Raw genomic sequence first — 17,734 nt, forward strand, 5'->3', positions numbered from 1 at the left:
AAGGATAAAGAAGAGTTAGATAAGTGTAGAATGGGGAGAAAAATTTATACTCCTTCACCTTGCAAAATCTTCCCTCAGTGCATGACACAGAAAGGGGGCTCAATAAATATCTGCTGAATGATCAGGAGTGGTGGGGGAAAAAAAAACCACTTGAGGGAAAGTCAATTTAGACCTTATGATGGAGGAGGACTTTAAACCAAGCTATGCTGGGAGTTTCTAGGATGTGCCAGAAGAGAGATGCACACAGTCTTTTTTCAAGCGGAGGATGACAGTTTCCGTAGACAGGTGTACAGGTACCAGCATCTTAGGAGGCCGGGAAAAATGACTTCTCTATCTCAAGTAGGAAGGAAAAAATGAATTGGAAGTTAAATGTAAGAACTGATTAAGTCAGGATGTAAACCTTATCACATAACATTCAGCAGGTACCAAAGCTAAACTTTGTCCATTGGGTTCACAGACCCTCACAGTAGGGAGGCCATCCCCACCACCAGGACCTAAATTACTAAATACGGTGGGCAGCAGGCAGTCAGAGTTACTGACACTTTCAGGCCCTACCTTTGGCACATTCTGACTTTGGAGTCTTTTAAGCACAGATTTTCCATTTCCAAATATTTTCGTGTTCAGAGAATCCAGATGGGTCCCTGTATTTCTCCAGGTCAAATTCTTCTATGTTTTCATGAAGTCTTTAGTCAGGAACTTCAAGTAGGCTCTGTTCTACTGGGCATATTGTATACCTTGGAGTGACTTTGTGAATCTATTATCTACTTTGCATAATGTCCAGCTTTCTTTGGTAAAAATTATAATTTTAAATAGCTTATGAAGATTGCAGGTTAGTTTTATTTATTGAGGATACTTAATGGTTGGTTAATTCTTTGTAAACAAAAGTAGTAAGGAACACATACTTATCAGCAAGTACCTATTTTTACTTCTAAGCAAACAAACATTGATTTGCTTCTCTGCAATTAATAGACGCAATCTTATGGTGGTGCTGATTGGACCACACCGAGGGTTAGAATATGAGGAGATACATCTTTGTAATGATAGATACCCACAGTCATAATTGCCCCGTGGGTCCTTCAAGGACAGGTAATACGAGGTCACAACTGGTAGCTCTGATGGCAAAAGTGTGATATTTATAAAGGAAAACTTAACATTAATTGGAAAGCAATCAAATGACAAGGCAGTCTTTGCTGTCTGGAAGGATATATTTTAAAAAGTCAAAACATTGAGTCACTCTCTTACAATGCAATTCTCTATTTTGGCTCCACCTTGTTAATTTGCAAACCAGCTTCTTCTACTCTAACAGAGGAAAAGATTTTTACATAAAATCACCTAAGCAGCTTTCTTTCACTATACAGTTTAAATTCTACAGAGGACTGTTTAAACTCTTTTTAAACCACTGAATGTTTTCGTTGTAAAGAAACTGAAACAAAGAACTTTTTCCAAATTTTAAAATTATCTTGTTTAATTTTACCCAATACTAGGACTAATGCAGATGGTCCAAGTCTCTCCCTGGAAATGTTTGAGATACTAAGCTAAACTTGTAAGATCTAGAGAGGAATATAAAGCAAAAGGTTCACTGGCTTCTTAAAATGTGAGGCTTAGATTAACAACTGTAGAAAACTTAAGAAAATAAGGTATCAGAAAAAAAATTTTTTAACGGAGAATAAAGTGCAAACGGCATAATGCCGGGTTCTCACTTTGCTTTGTCTTTTTCCCCCTCCCCTAAAACTTCCTTAGATACAGTGCACAGTTTTACTTATATGCAGAACTGAACCCTAAGGTGTTCACGTGCAAATGAAGATGGCAGCCCCAGGGCTGCCTGACAACTTAACAAAAACATCAAGAAGAAGAAAACAGAAAATTGAATACTGGCTTGCTTTTGATGATAGAAGCGAAAGGTCTTGTTTAGGGTTAATCCTATGGATTTGGCCTGGAGTTAGATGTCCCTACTATGGGCAGTGGCCCTATGGGATTCTACACTCCTTCACTGGCACTCTTGATTTGCATCTCAAATAGCATATTAATTCCTGATGGTCTGGTGGTTTTGCCGAGCACAATATGTTGCAGGAGTTGTGGACTGAGCTGGATAATCAATCTCTCAAGCCTCTTAGTGGGTTCAGGGTTCAAGCAGGGGCCTTTGCAATAGACAGGCATCTGACTGATGGCCCTTTGCTAGGATCAAGCCTGTGTCACACGTAGAACAGTTGAAATGTTCTACTTCTTGGTGAACAGTCAGTGGCATTGCTGTGTGTGTGCTCTCAAGTTATCAGAAGCAAGTGTCCCCAGCACAGGACTGCAGTCAGCTGTGCTGAGCAGCCCCTCTACTCTGCACACGTTGTCACTCCTCTTTTGCTGAAAGCTGTCTTCCTTGTAAAAAAAAAAAAAAAAAAAAAAAAGCCTCACATCATTAAAATTCACAATTTTCTAATTTGCCTATCATTTTAGCATCTTCCCTTAGGTCCTGAGTTTTACTTTTATTTTCTGCAATTACACTTCCAAGCGACTCTACGTTCCATCTGAATGGCTAAAGTGAGGTAGAGAACTGCAGGATCCAGTTAATTGGGAATCTTTTAGGTGGCCAGCCTGGAGGAAAGAACGGGAGGAGAGAATCCTCAATAAAGCTCTGTGAATTCAGCCTAAGAGCGCATTTTATCAGTCTGCAGTGAGCTTTAAAAATATTCAGTTATCTTTGTTTTCAAAGGCTAAGCTTAACTTGCAGAAGTTTTTGAGAAACTTTTAAAGACATTGGTTCTTTTTCTATTTAAATACACTATCTGATATAACTGGAGTCAGAATCCCGTTGAAGGTGAGGTTGATTCATGGCTGAAAGACAATCATGAGTGGTTCTCCAGATCTTGTGGAAGATTTCAGTTGTTGCTGCCTCCCATCCATCCATCCATCCATCCACCCACCCACCCTTCCAAACACCCACCCAGTGTTTATCTCTGTATAAGGTACAAGGAATACAAAGTGAATAGGACAAGGTTCCTAGATGCTGTGTTCTGGTGACAGAAAAGAGGGAGGAAGGAAAAGAGGGAGGAAGGGAGAGGAGGTCGGGGGAGACATCTGAGCAAATGTTTACAGTATAATGTGATAAATTTTCAAGTATAAGTTCACATAAAGTGTTATGAGGATATCAACGAAGAAGCCTTTATTATTTTTTTTTAAAGTTTTTTTTAACGTTTATTTATTTTTGAGACAGAGACAGAGCATGAATGGGGGAGGGTCAGAGAGAGGGAGACACAGAATCTGAAACAGGCTCCAGGCTCTGAGCTGTCAGCACAGAGCCCGACACGGGGCTCGAACTCAAGGAGTGTGAGATCGTAACCTGAGCCGAAGTCGGCCGCTTAACCGACTGAGCCACCCAGGCGCCCCTATTATTTTTTTAAAATAGCAAAGCTACTTAGAAGCAACCAGCTAAGCTAATTTAATGTGTATCTTTGTTTCTTTCTCTTGTCTGATTGTTAAGGTATACGGAATACAAAGTGATCTTTGAAATGTCTAAGATTGTTTCAAGGTGAAGAAAAACAGGGAGAAGTTAATATTAAACAGGAAGTGAATAATCCACTTTGGATAACTAAATTGCAAGAGTCTAAACCTATTTATACACACTTAAAAGTAGCATTGTGGTTGTGCATCTTAGTAATGCTATCCGTTCTCACCTGTAAGCACATTGACACTGAATAAAAATAATTGGCAATATGGCCAACTTCTGTATACAAGAGCAAATCACTTAGATAAAAATAGAAAGAGCTGAAAATAGAGTAAAGATGGTATAAAAATGAGAAATGGAAATATTTCAAGTACTCTGTACTTCTGAACACCTTTTTTAAAATGTTTTTATTTATTTTTGAGACAGAGACAGACAGAGCATGAGCAGGGGAGGGGCAGAGAGGGGGGGAGACACAGAATCCGAAGCAGGCTCCAGGCTCTGAGCTGTCAGCACAGAGCCCGACGCGGGGCTTGAACTCACGGACTGAGATCATGACCTGGGCTGAAGTCGGACGCTCAGCCTACTGAGCCACGTAGGCGCCCCACTTCTGAACACCTTTAAAAAATAACCTAGAAATCTATTTTTACTTATAGTACTCACATGGGATTTGGCCTGCTTTGGACTGTGATTATTTGTTTATATTTCCATGTGTTTTTATCTCCCCTATTGGTGTGTAATTTCCTCAAGGGCAAAGAGCCATGTTTTATCCATCCAACCACTACACAAAATTGTGTTTTGGTTGAATAGAGAAATATATTTTCATTGTTAAATCTAGACTAGGTAGAAAGAGAAACATGTTATTTACCTAATCAAGACTGAGGGATTCGGCTTCTCAGATGTCTAGATTTCATGGGGAAGATCATCTTTTCAGAGCCAACCTGTGATTTAGGGTCATGGAATATTTGAGAGATGTTTTCACCATCTTGAATCTCATTCTGTGGTAAGAAAACTGGCATTGTTTCCCTTAAGTAATTTTAAAAGGTTAACTCAAGAGTTTCTTTTTTTTTTTTTTTTTTTTAATTTTTTTTTTCAACATTTATTTATTTTTTGGGACAGAGAGAGACAGAGCATGAACGGGGGAGGGGCAGAGAGAGAGGGAGACACAGAATCGGAAACAGGCTCCAGGCTCTGAGCCATCAGCCCAGAGCCCGACGCGGGGCTCGAACTCCCGGACCGCGAGATCGTGACCTGGCTGAAGTCGGACGCTTAACTGACTGTGCCACCCAGGCGCCCCTTAAGAGTTTCAATATATACCTTCAAAATAATTTGAAACCAAAAAATTTCAGACTAGATATGTAAATATAAGAAGAATTTTTACTTTACTTTCTGAGTTACTTCAAATTACATCATCCCAGAAATCTTAATTTCAGAGTTAGAAGGGAATCAAGAGAGTATCCAGAACAATACTTATTTCTGAAGATGAAGGTTCAAGGTAACAGGTAAGGAGTGCAACAAGCATACCAAAACTCTGATTCCCCAATTTATCCTTTATACTTCTTTCTACTATGTATTTCTTCACAGATAGAGCAAAATAAGATATAGGGAAATAAATATGCCAATTCCCCTTACTAGTCAGCTCTCAAAAATCACAGAATAAGTCAGTAATGCCATCCCAAATACTACTGGCAAATGTCACTAATATCCCTAAACTAGATTGTCTCCTCAAAGCTGGTAAGTCTTTTCTACAGCAATTGGGTTTTTCATTTTACAATTATTTTATGAACTTCAGCTGTATGTTAGGCAATAGGCTCTATCAGAGTGAAATGATAATACACATTTTCTCCATTGATCACATAATTTGGTCAATTCCTGTTGCCGGGGATTTCAAAGCCCCTTCTTTTTTTTATTTAATTTTTATTTTTTAAAGTTTACATCCAAATTAGTTAGCATATGGTGCAACAATGATTTCAGGAGTAGATTCCTTCATGCCCCTTACCCACATAGCCCATCTCCCCTCCCACAACACCTCCAGTAACCCTCAGTTTGTTCTCCATATTTATGAGTCTCTTCTGTTTTGTCCCCCCTCCCTGTTTTTATATTATTTTTTGTTGCCCTTCCCTTATGTTCATCTGTTTTGTCTCTCAAAGTCCTCATAGGAGTGAAGTCATATGATTTTTGTCTTTCTTTGACTGACTAATTTCACTTAGCATAATACCCTCCAGTTCCATCCATGTAGTTGCAAATGGCAAGATTTCATTCTTTTTGACTGCCGAGTAATACCCCATTGTATATATATACCATATCTTCTTTATCCATTCATCCATTGATGGACATTTGGACTGTTTCCATACTTTGGCTGTTGGAGATAGCGCTGCTATAAACATGGGGGTGCATGTGTCCCTTCGAAACAGCATACCTGTATCCCATGGATAAATGCCTAGTAGTGCAATTGCTGGGTCACAGGGTAGTTCTATTTTTAGCGTTTTGAGGAACCTCCATACTGTTTTCCATCAAAGCCCCTTCTAAATCTTTTCTCAGCTTCTCAATCTTCTTAACTTCAATTCCCTTCCACTTCCTCTGTCAACTTCCATGATCTTACCAGGACCTTGGTGTCACCAGGAACTTCTCCATAGCTGAGATCTCAACTTCTAAAATTGAAGTTGATCTGATCACAGGCTTGCATCCTGCTGACTTTCCCATTACTCTCCTCCCACAACACCTGTCTTTGACTCTTCATCATGACATTCTGTCCTGTAACGCCTTTCCGGTTGGGCCCTTGTTTAGCTTCACTTCCTTCCCATCTAGCTGAGACTCCATTCTCTTGGCAATACCTCCAATTCGACTGACCCCTTGACTCTCTGCCACTCCAACCCTGCCGCAGATTAATCCAACCATTCATCTTTTTAAAGTCCTATGCTTGGCCTATGCACCACTGCTGAAGAAATGTGCCTGGGGGCGCCTGGGTGGCGCAGTCGGTTAAGCGTCCGACTTCAGCCAGGTCACGATCTCGCGGTCCGTGAGTTCGAGCCCCGCGTCAGGCTCTGGGCTGATGGCTCGGAGCCTGGAGCCTGTTTCTGATTCTGTGTCTCCCTCTCTCTCTGCCCCTCCCCCGTTCATGCTCTGTCTCTCTCTGTCCCCAAAATAAATAAACGTTGAAAAAAAAAATTAAAAAAAAAAAAATGTGCCTGAATGATGCTAGGAGAAACTCAAAAGGCCAGAGTCTAGTTTGAGCCCTGAACCCTCCACACTGCTGAACACTTCTATCCTACCTTGCTGCTTAGCTCCTTCCCTGGCTGTTCAGAAACTTCCCCGCTCCCCTCTAGACACCCGTTCCACATCCACCTTTCTCTGTTTACTGATGACCTTGTTTTCTATCTCAACAGAAAATAGAAGCACCAGGCTCCAAGTGTCTGGTTTAGGAATCTGCTTCTCCAACGTCTCATCATCCGCACTTGATCTTCATTGCCGATGGGAATGCAAAATGGTGCAACCTGTATGGAAGGGATTTGGCAGCATCTGGCAAGAGTGCACACACCTGGAATCCGCAAACCCACTTCTAGGAATCTATCTCAAAGATAAAATGGCAAAAACACAAAGTGACCTATGCATGAGGCTATTAATTCTAGCACTGTTTGCGAGAACAAAAGCTTAGAAACAGCCCAAGTGTCCTTCAGGATCATAAACTATGGCACAGCCACCATGGAGCACCATGCAGCTGGAAAAAAGAAAGGTGGAAGCTTTCCACACGGAAGCTTCCACAGACTATAACCGTGTGATCTTCTGCATTCATTCAGTGGAAAAAGCAAGGCGTAGGAGAAAAGTTACAATATGCTACTTCTGGTATAAAAGTGGTGGTGACGGTAGGGAATCTATATACACATTTGCTTATGTGTGGTTTTTTTTTTAAGCAATGTGTGGCTCTCTGACTCTTACAGTTTTTGGAAACTCTGCTACTGTTTCCTGCCAGTCACTTGCTAAAATGCGCCTGAGACTGTCATTCTGCTTGGATACCCTGCCGCACCCTGCTCACTGTGTTGCCAGTGTTGCCCTCTAGCACAAGTCTGTGCCTCTCCCACCAGATTCCAGCTCTCTGTCCTTGCTTGGCTGGCTCTGTGTTCCCACAACCCTCTCTGACCTACCACTTCTAGACGAGAGCAATGCAGAGGGCCAAAACTACAAAATAAATGATGGTTTCAAAAGCAACCTATAGGCATTCAGGACTACTAAACTTACTATGTATATAATGTAACCTAGGGGTATCTGGGTAGCTCAGTTGGTTAAGCAGTTAAACCTCCGACTTCGGCTCAGGTCATGGTCTCACAGTTCATGAGTTCTGGTCCCGCATCAGGCTCACTGTTCTCAGTGCGGAGCCTGCTTAAGGCTCTGTCTGCACCCCCCAACCCTTCCTCACACTCTCTCACTCTTAAAAAAAAAAAGGAAACTGTATTTTGTTGTTTCCTGTACTTAAGAACAGAAGTTCTCAGTTAAAGCAAGTGCCCTTCGGTTGGGCAAATCACTTTCCTGGAGCAAAAAAGATAAAGTAAGCTGACAGGCTTTCACTTAGAGAAGTGTGTAAATTAAAGTAAGTCTAGAATAAATTTATCAGAAGCCAAGCTCATTGGTACATGTGAAAGAAACCCTTGGAATTCTATTGACTTGGCATAGTGCTGGGTCTATAGTGAATATTCAGGGAATAGTTATTGAATATTTGTTGAATTCAGATAGCTTTTGTAAAGCTGTCTGAAAAGTAAAGTAATGTTCATTAGCCCATGAAGAAACAACCTCTTAAAATAAATTTCTAGGTAGCTCAGCAAAAGTGGAAAGAAATGTGAAAGAGTAAGGGAAACTTCTGGCTTGGTTTGATAAGAGCCCTGGCTTAATTTCAATACACTTGGTAAGTAGAGTTTAGGCTAATGTTGCTCTGGCCTCCATAATGCAGTCCAGGGAATAACTACTATTCCAGACACAATAGGCGGTCAGCTTTTCAACATCAGTGGTGTTTTTTGCCTATAGTTGTAATCTGTAGACACCTCGGTGGTTACAAAAGACTCCTTAGTTCCCTCCAAATATATTAGTCCTTGTTAGACATGCAAATCTTTTCGAATTCCATAGGGAAATAAATCACCATTAAAAAAAACCCCAGAATTTGAAGGATGAAATGAAAGACAGGTAAGACAGTTCCCAGAGTCCACATGCTGCTTTCAGAAAGCCCAAGCAATCCTCAAAATTCTAAAGCTATCAGAGGTGACTGCCCTCAAAGCACACAGGGCGCCCTGTGTAAATGTCTAGGGTGCCCCTGTCTTTCCATCATGGTCTGTTATATTCTCTTCTAAGGCACACAAGTCCTCCCATGTCTGAGAATAGGGTGTATCCAAGAAGTCAAATTGCAAATGAAGAATACAATATCAGGGTGAGAATCTCTTTTACTTGATGGGATTTTATATTGATTTCCCATATTTAGGATTTATTTCCAACAGTCATCCTTCCTCCCCAAGCAATAATGATTTCAAAGGAGAGATCAAGACAGTGCAAAGAAGGGAGAATGCTAGAAACAGGAGTTCTGAATTAATGAGTTTGGGAGAAGTAGACAATCAATCTGAATAATTAGGATCAAACCCCAAGCTTTGTTTTTGCATGGCTGTGTAGTTCTGGTCAAGGAGCTAATTTTAAATGATTAGCCACTCCTGTCTTTTAAATAGGTTCTTAAATAAAACACTTAATCTTGATCTATGAGTACATATGCAAAACAAGGAGAGGGGATTGGAATATTCTATGGATAATTTGTGATGAAGATGACTTCTACTTTAAACATCTCGGTAGCAGCAAGAGTTGTTTTTCAAAATTTGATGTTTACGTAATTTCTTAAGTTCCCTATTATCCTGCTAAAGTGAATGATTTAGGGTATGGATGCTTTAATTATCCAGTTTTATTATTATCACATTAAACTTTAACATTAATTAGATAAGTTTTTACTTTCACTTGATTTTGCATTGTTTTGTTAGTTTCCTATTATCTGCAGAGTGAAATTCGACAAAAATTTAGAGGGCCACAGTGTTCTAAATATAAGGCATTATATACAGTTAATTAGTGTGGTCTCTGTCCCAATATAGGGGTATGTACAGGAAAGATCAAGGTATTTTCCAATATTGTAATGCTGTAATGAAAAAGTTTGGTCTGGAATTGTCTTCAACTTAGATACTTTGTAGGCACAACCATTCTTATATTTTCCATAAGGCTATTCGATTTCCCATCAGTCCAGAGCAACAACAAAAATATTATTTAAAAATGCCCATTAGGAGTAAATAGATATTGATAACAAAAGGGAAAAAGAATTTTCTGGCCTTCATGTCTTTATCAGGCTGACAACATGAGTTTCTCTGAATGACTCATATCTTGGCTTTTTCTTTCTAGCAACAGAGCCTGGATCCAGAAGAACCCTCAATTAAGATACTATATCGAAATCAGTCATTTTGAAAAAGTATGGCAAGAAAGAGAATTTCTGACTGTTAAATACAAATGCTTTCTTTTGAAACATTTTCTGGATCACTGGAGTTAGTGTCTCTGACCTAATAATTTAGGGCTCAATAGTCTGATACTTTGCAGCTGACAAAATTAGATGTATTAGGATGAAGTTGCTATATTTCCATATATACATATCTGCACAAATGTATAAATACAGAAATTTCTTCTGTAAGCATGTAGATCCATACATAATTATGAATCTAAAAAGGCTACTTTTTGATCAACATCTCAGCTATAATAGGATATTTCCTTTATTTTATTCATGAAGTATCATTTAATGTTGACTCTGTGAAAAGTACTGTGCTTGTAGGTGGGTGGACACAAAGGTGAAAGATAGATGTTACATCTGTCCTAAGGGAGGAGAAAATTTAGAGAGAGACAAATGTCAAGTCCACAGCAATTCCCAGAGCAAGGCACACAGGTGATGGTCTCCTCCCCAAACTGGCTTATGTAACGGACAAACACAGACAGTATCAACTTTCTAGAAGAGGGACCGGCTGACACTTGTCATCAGAGTCGAGCTTATTAAATATCGATGGGCACTTAAGAGGATTTTCTGAGCTAACTTTCTCTTAGTCTGGAACATTCAGCAAAATAAAACTCTGCCAGAGTATAGATTATGCTTCATCATAACGCCTCTCAAAGATCCAAGGAAGTTTACAGAAACTTATTTTAGAAACTTGAAAAAAAATAAAAGCTCTAGGATTTTATGCCCTGCTAATTTTATGAGCAGTAAATGACAACTTAAATGGTTATGAAATATAGACTTTTAAAATTAGGAACAAGATCTATCCTCTAATCAGCAGCCATATTAATTAGCCCAAACATTTTAAAATTTATACAGAAATCATTCAAAAACACTCGGTACCCCGCATTAATTTAGTCAGGCTGCTGGTCATGAGTGCTGGCCCTGAGGATGTTAAGAGCTTTGTCTGTCTTGTCTTCTTCAGAAGGTTCTCTATCACAGGACTTTTGGACCACGATTTGTGTCCTTTGTGAGAAACTCTCGTTCATCACTCCCGTCTTCACTTCTTGCACTTCCTCACTTCCTCCATGATGTAGGGCTTTATTCTACTTACTGCTTTTCTGTTGCTGTGGTAACCATTTACCAACTTAACAAAATGCAAATTTATTATCTGTCGATTCTGTAGTTCAAAAGTTTGAAAGAGGTCTCACTGGGGTAAAATTAGCGTGTTGACAGGGTTGTGTCCCTTTTAGGAGGCTCTAGGGGACAACCCATTTCTTTGCTCGTTCCAGCTTCTCAGGGCCAAGTTCCTTGGATCCTGGCCCCCTCCTCTGTCTTCAAAGCCAGCAACATATGCCTTTCTCCTTTTGTCACAAGTTCCTATGACTGTATTCTGATTCCTTCTTCTACTTTTAAAGACCCTGGTGATTACATGGGGCCCACCTGGATATTCTAGGATAATCTCCCTATTTTAAAGTCAGCTGATTAGGGGCGCCTGGGTGGCGCAGTCGGTTAAGCGTCCGACTTCAGCCAGGTCACCATCTCGCGGTCCGGGAGTTCGAGCCCCGCGTCAGGCTCTGGGCTGATGGCTCGGAGCCTGGAGCCTGTTTCCGATTCTGTGTCTCCCTCTCTCTCTGCCCCTCCCCCGTTCATGCTCTGTCTCTCTCTGTCCCAAAAAAAATAAACGTTGAAAAAAAAAATTAAAAAAAAAAAAAAAGGTCAGCTGATTAGTAATCTTAATTCCATTTGCAGCCACAATTGCCTTTTACCATATAACATAACATATTGACATGTGCTAGGAACATAGATATTTCTGGAGTGTCATTTTGCCTATCACATTATTATAGAAGGCTAATAAGTATCATTTTTTTTGAGAGAGAGAGAGAGAGAGAGCGAGAGGGCAGAGGACAGGCAGAGGGAGAGCAAGAAAGAGAATCTTATTCAGGTTGCACACCGGTGCAGAGCCGACAGGGAGCTATCTCACGACCATATCAGGACCTGAGCTGAAATCAAGAGTTGGATGCTTAACCCACTGAGCCACCCAGGCACTCAGTATCATTCTTTTGTGCTCACTGATTGCTTCATGACTGTTGGTCCATTTTCCTGACCATTTTCTAAGGGCCTTAGGGGCAAGGCTAGTGGATCACAGGAGTTTTTGCTACCTCACTCATTGTAGTTAAGGGATCTATTGGAACAAAGCACAAAAATGCTTAACCTGAATGTTTACAATACTTCTCAAATGTCCCCCCCTTAAGTCTAGTGTCTATCTGTGCCACCATGACTGACTCCTCACTGAGTGTCCACGAGCTCTAAAACATTCAATGCAAATCTGTTGTAAAGTGAAATTAATACTCTTGAGAGACAGGATTTCATAAAGTTATAGGAAGTGATGGAGGCTTGCTTGTAAGGCCACTGTGTAAGGCTACACATGTAAGGCTACCGGCAAATGGGAGTTTAGACCAGACAACATCGAAGCAAGATGAACTGGGAAGGAGACCCCTGCCTCACAGGAGAAGCCCTTGGAAAGACTGGTGAGTGTGTCAAATATGGCCTCTTTATGGTCATGCTGCACGGAGAGAAGTGAAGTGAGGAAGTGATGTGATGTCATGCAATTTGACCTGATCAACAGGTAATTTGTTCATTCTTTAAGAATCAGTATACAGTCACAGTGCTAATTTGCACATTGAAAACTTTCAAAAATGTAAATCCTCTTAAAAATCCTCTTGAAATCCTCCAATGGCTTCCTCTCGCATTTAGAATGACATGCGGACTCCCTGCCTAGGCCTGGAAAGCCCCGCGTGGCGTTGCATCTCATACAAAGATGAGGTCTGTCTGACCTCATCTCCTCCACTCTCCACCTTGATCACCAGCCTCTTGCCAAGCTCCTCCCCACTTTTAGCATTCTCACTGGTCTCTACGCCTGCAGTGCTTGTCCTGCAGACTGCTGCATCTCTGGCTCCTTCTTGTCATTCAGACCTCAGTGAAATGTTACCTCCTCAGTGAGACTTTCGTCATCTCTCTACCCCAACTCCTTGTTTCACTTCCTGGCACGGCGCTATCACAACTCTGAGATTTTTCTTGTTAATTAGATAATTAGCTCCAAGAGAACAAGGTAGGTGCCAATCTGGCTTACTGCTGTATCCTCTGTGCCCAGAACAGTGCCTGGCAGAGAGAAGGGGCTCAATTACGGGTAACATGCAAGAATGTGCAATTGGGTTTATACATGACTTTGTTATGGTATCATTTGGGCTGGCAAACATCTATGTTCAAAACTGACTTTACAGTGTTGTAGAATTTACTCTGCTCTCTGTGAACGTTTCTAATAAATGTCCGTATAGCAAATCGGTTCAATCAAACTAGCTGGCTTTTAAATTTGTATAATAGACCCTTGGATTAAAAAAAAAAAAAAAAAAACACCTCATTAGATATTTTGGCATTGTGCAGACATCACCCAAACCTCAACATTTTTTTCTGTGTTATCTGCTAGGTGACCTCCCAAAAGTGAGATAATAATCTGAGGAGGTGTTTTCATCTTAGTTATTTCAGCTATTTTTGGTAATTAATATACATAAAGATTGAATAAGCTGATGCATATATAAAAACCACTTTGCACAGCTTACTTAGTGCTACTATGAAAGGTTGTATGATTAAAATTTAGGTCTCAGGGCCACCTGGGTGGCTCAGTGGTTAAGCATCCGACTCTTGATTTTGGTTCAGGTCATGATCTCATGTTTTGTGGGTTCAAGCCCCATGTTGGGCTCTGCACTGACAGTGAGGAGCCTGCTTAGTGCTTAGGATCCTCTCTCTCTCTCTCTTTCTCTCTCTCTCTCGCTCTCAATTCCCTTCTCTCTCTGCCCCTCCCCTACTTACACTCTCACTCTCTCTCTCAAAAATAAACTTAAAAAAATTAAATAAACTTTAGGTCTTGATTATGTTTACTAATATTGTGGGCTTAATATGTTAAAACAGGTAGAAGTCCCAGAAGTGCAAGTAAAGTATCTAAAAGTATAAAATGCTGATATAAAATCACAGGATAAAGTACTCAAATGACTTGGAAAGAACAAATCAAAGATATATTTTCTGCCCAATGCTGGAATGGAAAATAAATTTAGAGTAATAGGACTTGGGGACAGGAAATGTATTTACCATGCCCAGATAGCGAACTGATGAGTGTGAATTTTTTTTAATAAGCAGAATAAATGTCAGGGTAGATAAATCTATCACAAAAGCAAACAGAATCTCTTCATAAAGAGCAAATCACACGGAGCCATGGCCAGCTTGTTTTTTGTCAACTTGCATAAACCTCCTTCCTTTTATCAGCCCTCAGATCTAAATCACACACATTCATCATCCTAAGGTCCAACTGAATTTTCTGGCTGTGCAGTAGTCCGGGACAAAATCATTAAATATTCCCGAGGGTTGATCAGCTGAAACTGCAAAGCTCATGGTCTCAGAAGTGAGATGCTATCATGGCCATTTCCTTAAGCACATTTGCTGCTTTTAAAGATTATTTTGCATACTCGTTTGAACAGTGATTTAATTTGATTTACAACCTAATGGCTTTGTGTCCAGAGTCATCAGACAGCAGAAAAATTTTCATAGGCGACAATTTTCTTAGGAGATTTAGTAAAAATTAAGCCAGAATTGAGTGAACTACAGAATTAGGATATGAGGCAGTGTGGGAGCAAGAAAAGAGCAGAGTCTGGGAAGTCCTGTACATGGGTTTGATTTCTGGCTTGGTCACTTTACAGTGACATACACCTTGGGCAAGCTGTGATACCTTTTGGAACCTCAGTTTCCTCATCTATAAAATAGGGATGGTCTGCCAACTTTTCAGGAGGTCGGAGGTCCAGTGCGGTGATTTGTGTGAAACACATGATATGTGCTGGGTACCTAGTAAAACTCTCTGGATTAACTGAGAAGAGCCAGTTGTCCCATGCAAAAATGAAAGAAAAGGATGAAGTAGGCTTAGATGTTTGTGCCAGGGCCTTTTAATTCGCCGAAGAGGTCATTTTTGATTTCCAATGGTGGTGGCCCAGCTGGCAGCTTCCTGTTTGGCTGCCATTCCCAGTGATGTGGGGCCCTGTCCTGTGGTCATTGCCCCCAGCACCCCTGTCCACACCCCAGCTGTGTTCTCTCTCCATTCTCACGAGGGAACAACAGTGAGTGTCCTGCACCTTAGGAATCACATAGTGAGAGCCCAATAGTGGGAAAATACTGATCGTGAATAATTCCCAGAGGGAAAGAAGTTTAAAGTGGACAACCTAATAAAGCCGAGGGAACAACTGCAGATTTCCTTCCCTGCCGTTGTTTTCAGCGAGCAGTGGCAAGGGAATGGAGGAAAACTGAGGGTGTAGACATGATATCTTTGGCTTTCCCCCAGGTTCTAACCCTCTTCTTGTTTCAGGTTTCTCTGGCTTCTCAGATCTGTGAGCACACCTCAGATCCAACTGCCAAGCTCCCAAATTCTCTTCTCTCCACTCAGAGCCTACCTAAACTCCCATTTGATCAGCTGTCCATTACAAAGATGACATCTTATGGGAATGCAAGCTGGTGCAGCTACGTGGGAAAACAGTATGGAGGTTCCTCAAAACGCTAAAAATAGAACTACCCTATGACCCAGCAATTGCACTACTAGGCATTTATCCACGGGATACAGGTGTTTCGAAGGGACACATGCACCCCCCGTGTTTATAGCAGCACTATCAACAATAGCTAAAGTATGGAAAGAGCCCAAATGTCCATCGATGGATGAATGGATAAAGAAGATGTGGCGTATAGATATATACAATGGAGTATTACTTGGCAGTCAAAAAGAATGAAATCTTGCCATTTGCAACTACATGGATGGAACTGGAGGGTATTATGCTAAGCGAAATTATTCAGTCAGAGAAAGACAAAAATCATATGACTTCACAAATATGAGGACTTTGAGAGACAAAACAGATGAACATAAGGGAAAGGAAACAAAAATAATACAAAAACAGGGAGGGGGACAAAACAGAAGAGACTCATAAATATGGAGAACAAACTGAGGGTTGCTGGAGGGGTTGTGGGAGGGGGGATGGGCTACATGGGTAGGGGGCACTAAGGAATCTACTCCTGAAATCATTGTTGCACTATATGCTAATTAATTTGGATGTAAATTTTTAAAAATAAAAAAAAAAAACAACCAAAGATGACATTTGATTAAATTATTTACACTAAGAAGTAATGCTTGATAGTGAATGTGATGTGTTAACTCCTGAGAGCATATTGGTTTTTTGTGTTTTGTTTTGTTTTGTTTTTTGAGACCTCATTGTTTATTAAAAGGAAAAAAAAATCCCTAGGTACTTCTGGCCACAGCATCTCTTTAGATTAGGCTAAAGCATCACCTGCTCTGTCTGACCAGGATCAGCTTTAGGAAAATGTCAGAAAATGTTCCACAATGCAAAGATTTATGAACCATGAGTAGATGGTTAATGAAATTATTCATTCAATCAGTCATTTATTCATCAGAGTGCTTGCCTGCATTTCAGATGCTGTATGTAAGTGCTAAAGTGGATTACAAGACACCAGGCTGCCCAAATTTTTAACCTTAGCTTTCTTTCCTTTTCTTTTTAAAAATATTTTTTTAACGTTTATTCATTTTTTTGTTTTTTGAGAGACAGAGAGAGACAGAGTGGGAGCAAAGGGAAGGGCAGAGAGAGAGAGGCAGAAACAGGCTCCAGGCTCTGAGCTGTCAGTCCAGAGCCTGAGGTGGGGCTTGAACCCACCAACTGTGAGATCATGACCTGAGCCGAAGTCAGATGCTCAACTGACTGAGCCACCCCGGTGCCCCTAGCCTTGGCTTTCTTGATACACACCTTGGAAAGGATGTAAGTCTTCTATAATCTAAGTGGGAGAGTTACCATTTCAGACAATTGCATCATACAAACTCTGTCCATCAATAATTTTATTAGCTTATCCTTTTGCTATTAATCTTCCTTCTTTCCAGTTCTTGCTACGTAAACATGTATGATAATTTTTAAGGAAGCAATGAAACTTTATGCAGGACCTTGTAACCATGTTGCAAAGGGAAGCAGTAAACGTTATCATCTCCAGCTCTACTTCTGTATTCCTTGAATTTGTTTCTGTCATTGCTGCCTAACCATGACATAGGGCCACAGTGTTTACAGTTCCAAGAAAAAAAAATTGTATTTTATACTGAAAATATGTAAGCAGCCTGTGCTTTTATAGCCACTAAGATTTTTGTCTCAAGCCAGGAAATTGGTGTTCTATTTTAATCGCATTTATTTATAGATGATGGGTAAGACTGACGTGATTAGAATTAAGGGAGGTGACAATCCTGGTCCCTGCTCATGTTGAACTATGTGTCATATGGATGCAGGCTCCCTGTACATAACTGTATTGGCCCTGAGGACAATGTGGTTTGGGCCCAGAGTCTCATGGTAGGAGAGCTGTGCTTGGTATTCTTGAGAATTCTTCAGTGTAATCCTAAAGTGCACATCATGAGCCACCTTTGGTGGAAGTTAAATTTCTGCCGTGGATCGCAAATTACACGAAAGAGTAATTTGCTCTGAGTAGCAATCAGTCGTTTCTCCGAGTCCTGTCTACTCGGAGTAGCCCTGAGTAGACAGGGCTATCTCCATCATTGTTGTCTGCAATTATTTTGGGGCAATAGCAGTGGGAGCAGTGAAGTGTAACGAAGGGAACGTGGTCTTTGAGGGCAGAGGTGGCTCCTTCGATTCTTACTCTCTGATAATGGTACCACGTAACTTCTCTGGGCCTCCATTTTCTCATCTGGAAAATAAGGTTGTGGTGAGGAATAA

At 40.6% G+C, this 17,734-nt stretch overlaps 1 protein-coding gene and 1 long non-coding RNA gene across 2 annotated transcripts in view; one reads left to right on the forward strand and one right to left on the reverse strand.

Moving 5' to 3' along the window:
- KCNB2 (potassium voltage-gated channel subfamily B member 2) overlaps positions 1-17,734 on the reverse strand; it is a 387,967-nt gene that overhangs the window by 29,926 nt on the left and 340,307 nt on the right. The window lies entirely within an intron of this gene.
- LOC121038127 (uncharacterized) lies at positions 4,863-13,267 on the forward strand. The gene is made up of 3 exons (XR_005794175.1): positions 4,863-4,935; positions 6,820-11,399; positions 11,642-13,267. It is a non-coding gene; the product is annotated as an uncharacterized LOC121038127 (long non-coding RNA).

The sequence above is a fragment of the Herpailurus yagouaroundi genome, unplaced genomic scaffold (genome assembly GCF_014898765.1).
Source record: "Herpailurus yagouaroundi ecotype Mexico unplaced genomic scaffold, PumYag 165, whole genome shotgun sequence".
Lineage (NCBI taxonomy): Eukaryota > Metazoa > Chordata > Mammalia > Carnivora > Felidae > Herpailurus > Herpailurus yagouaroundi.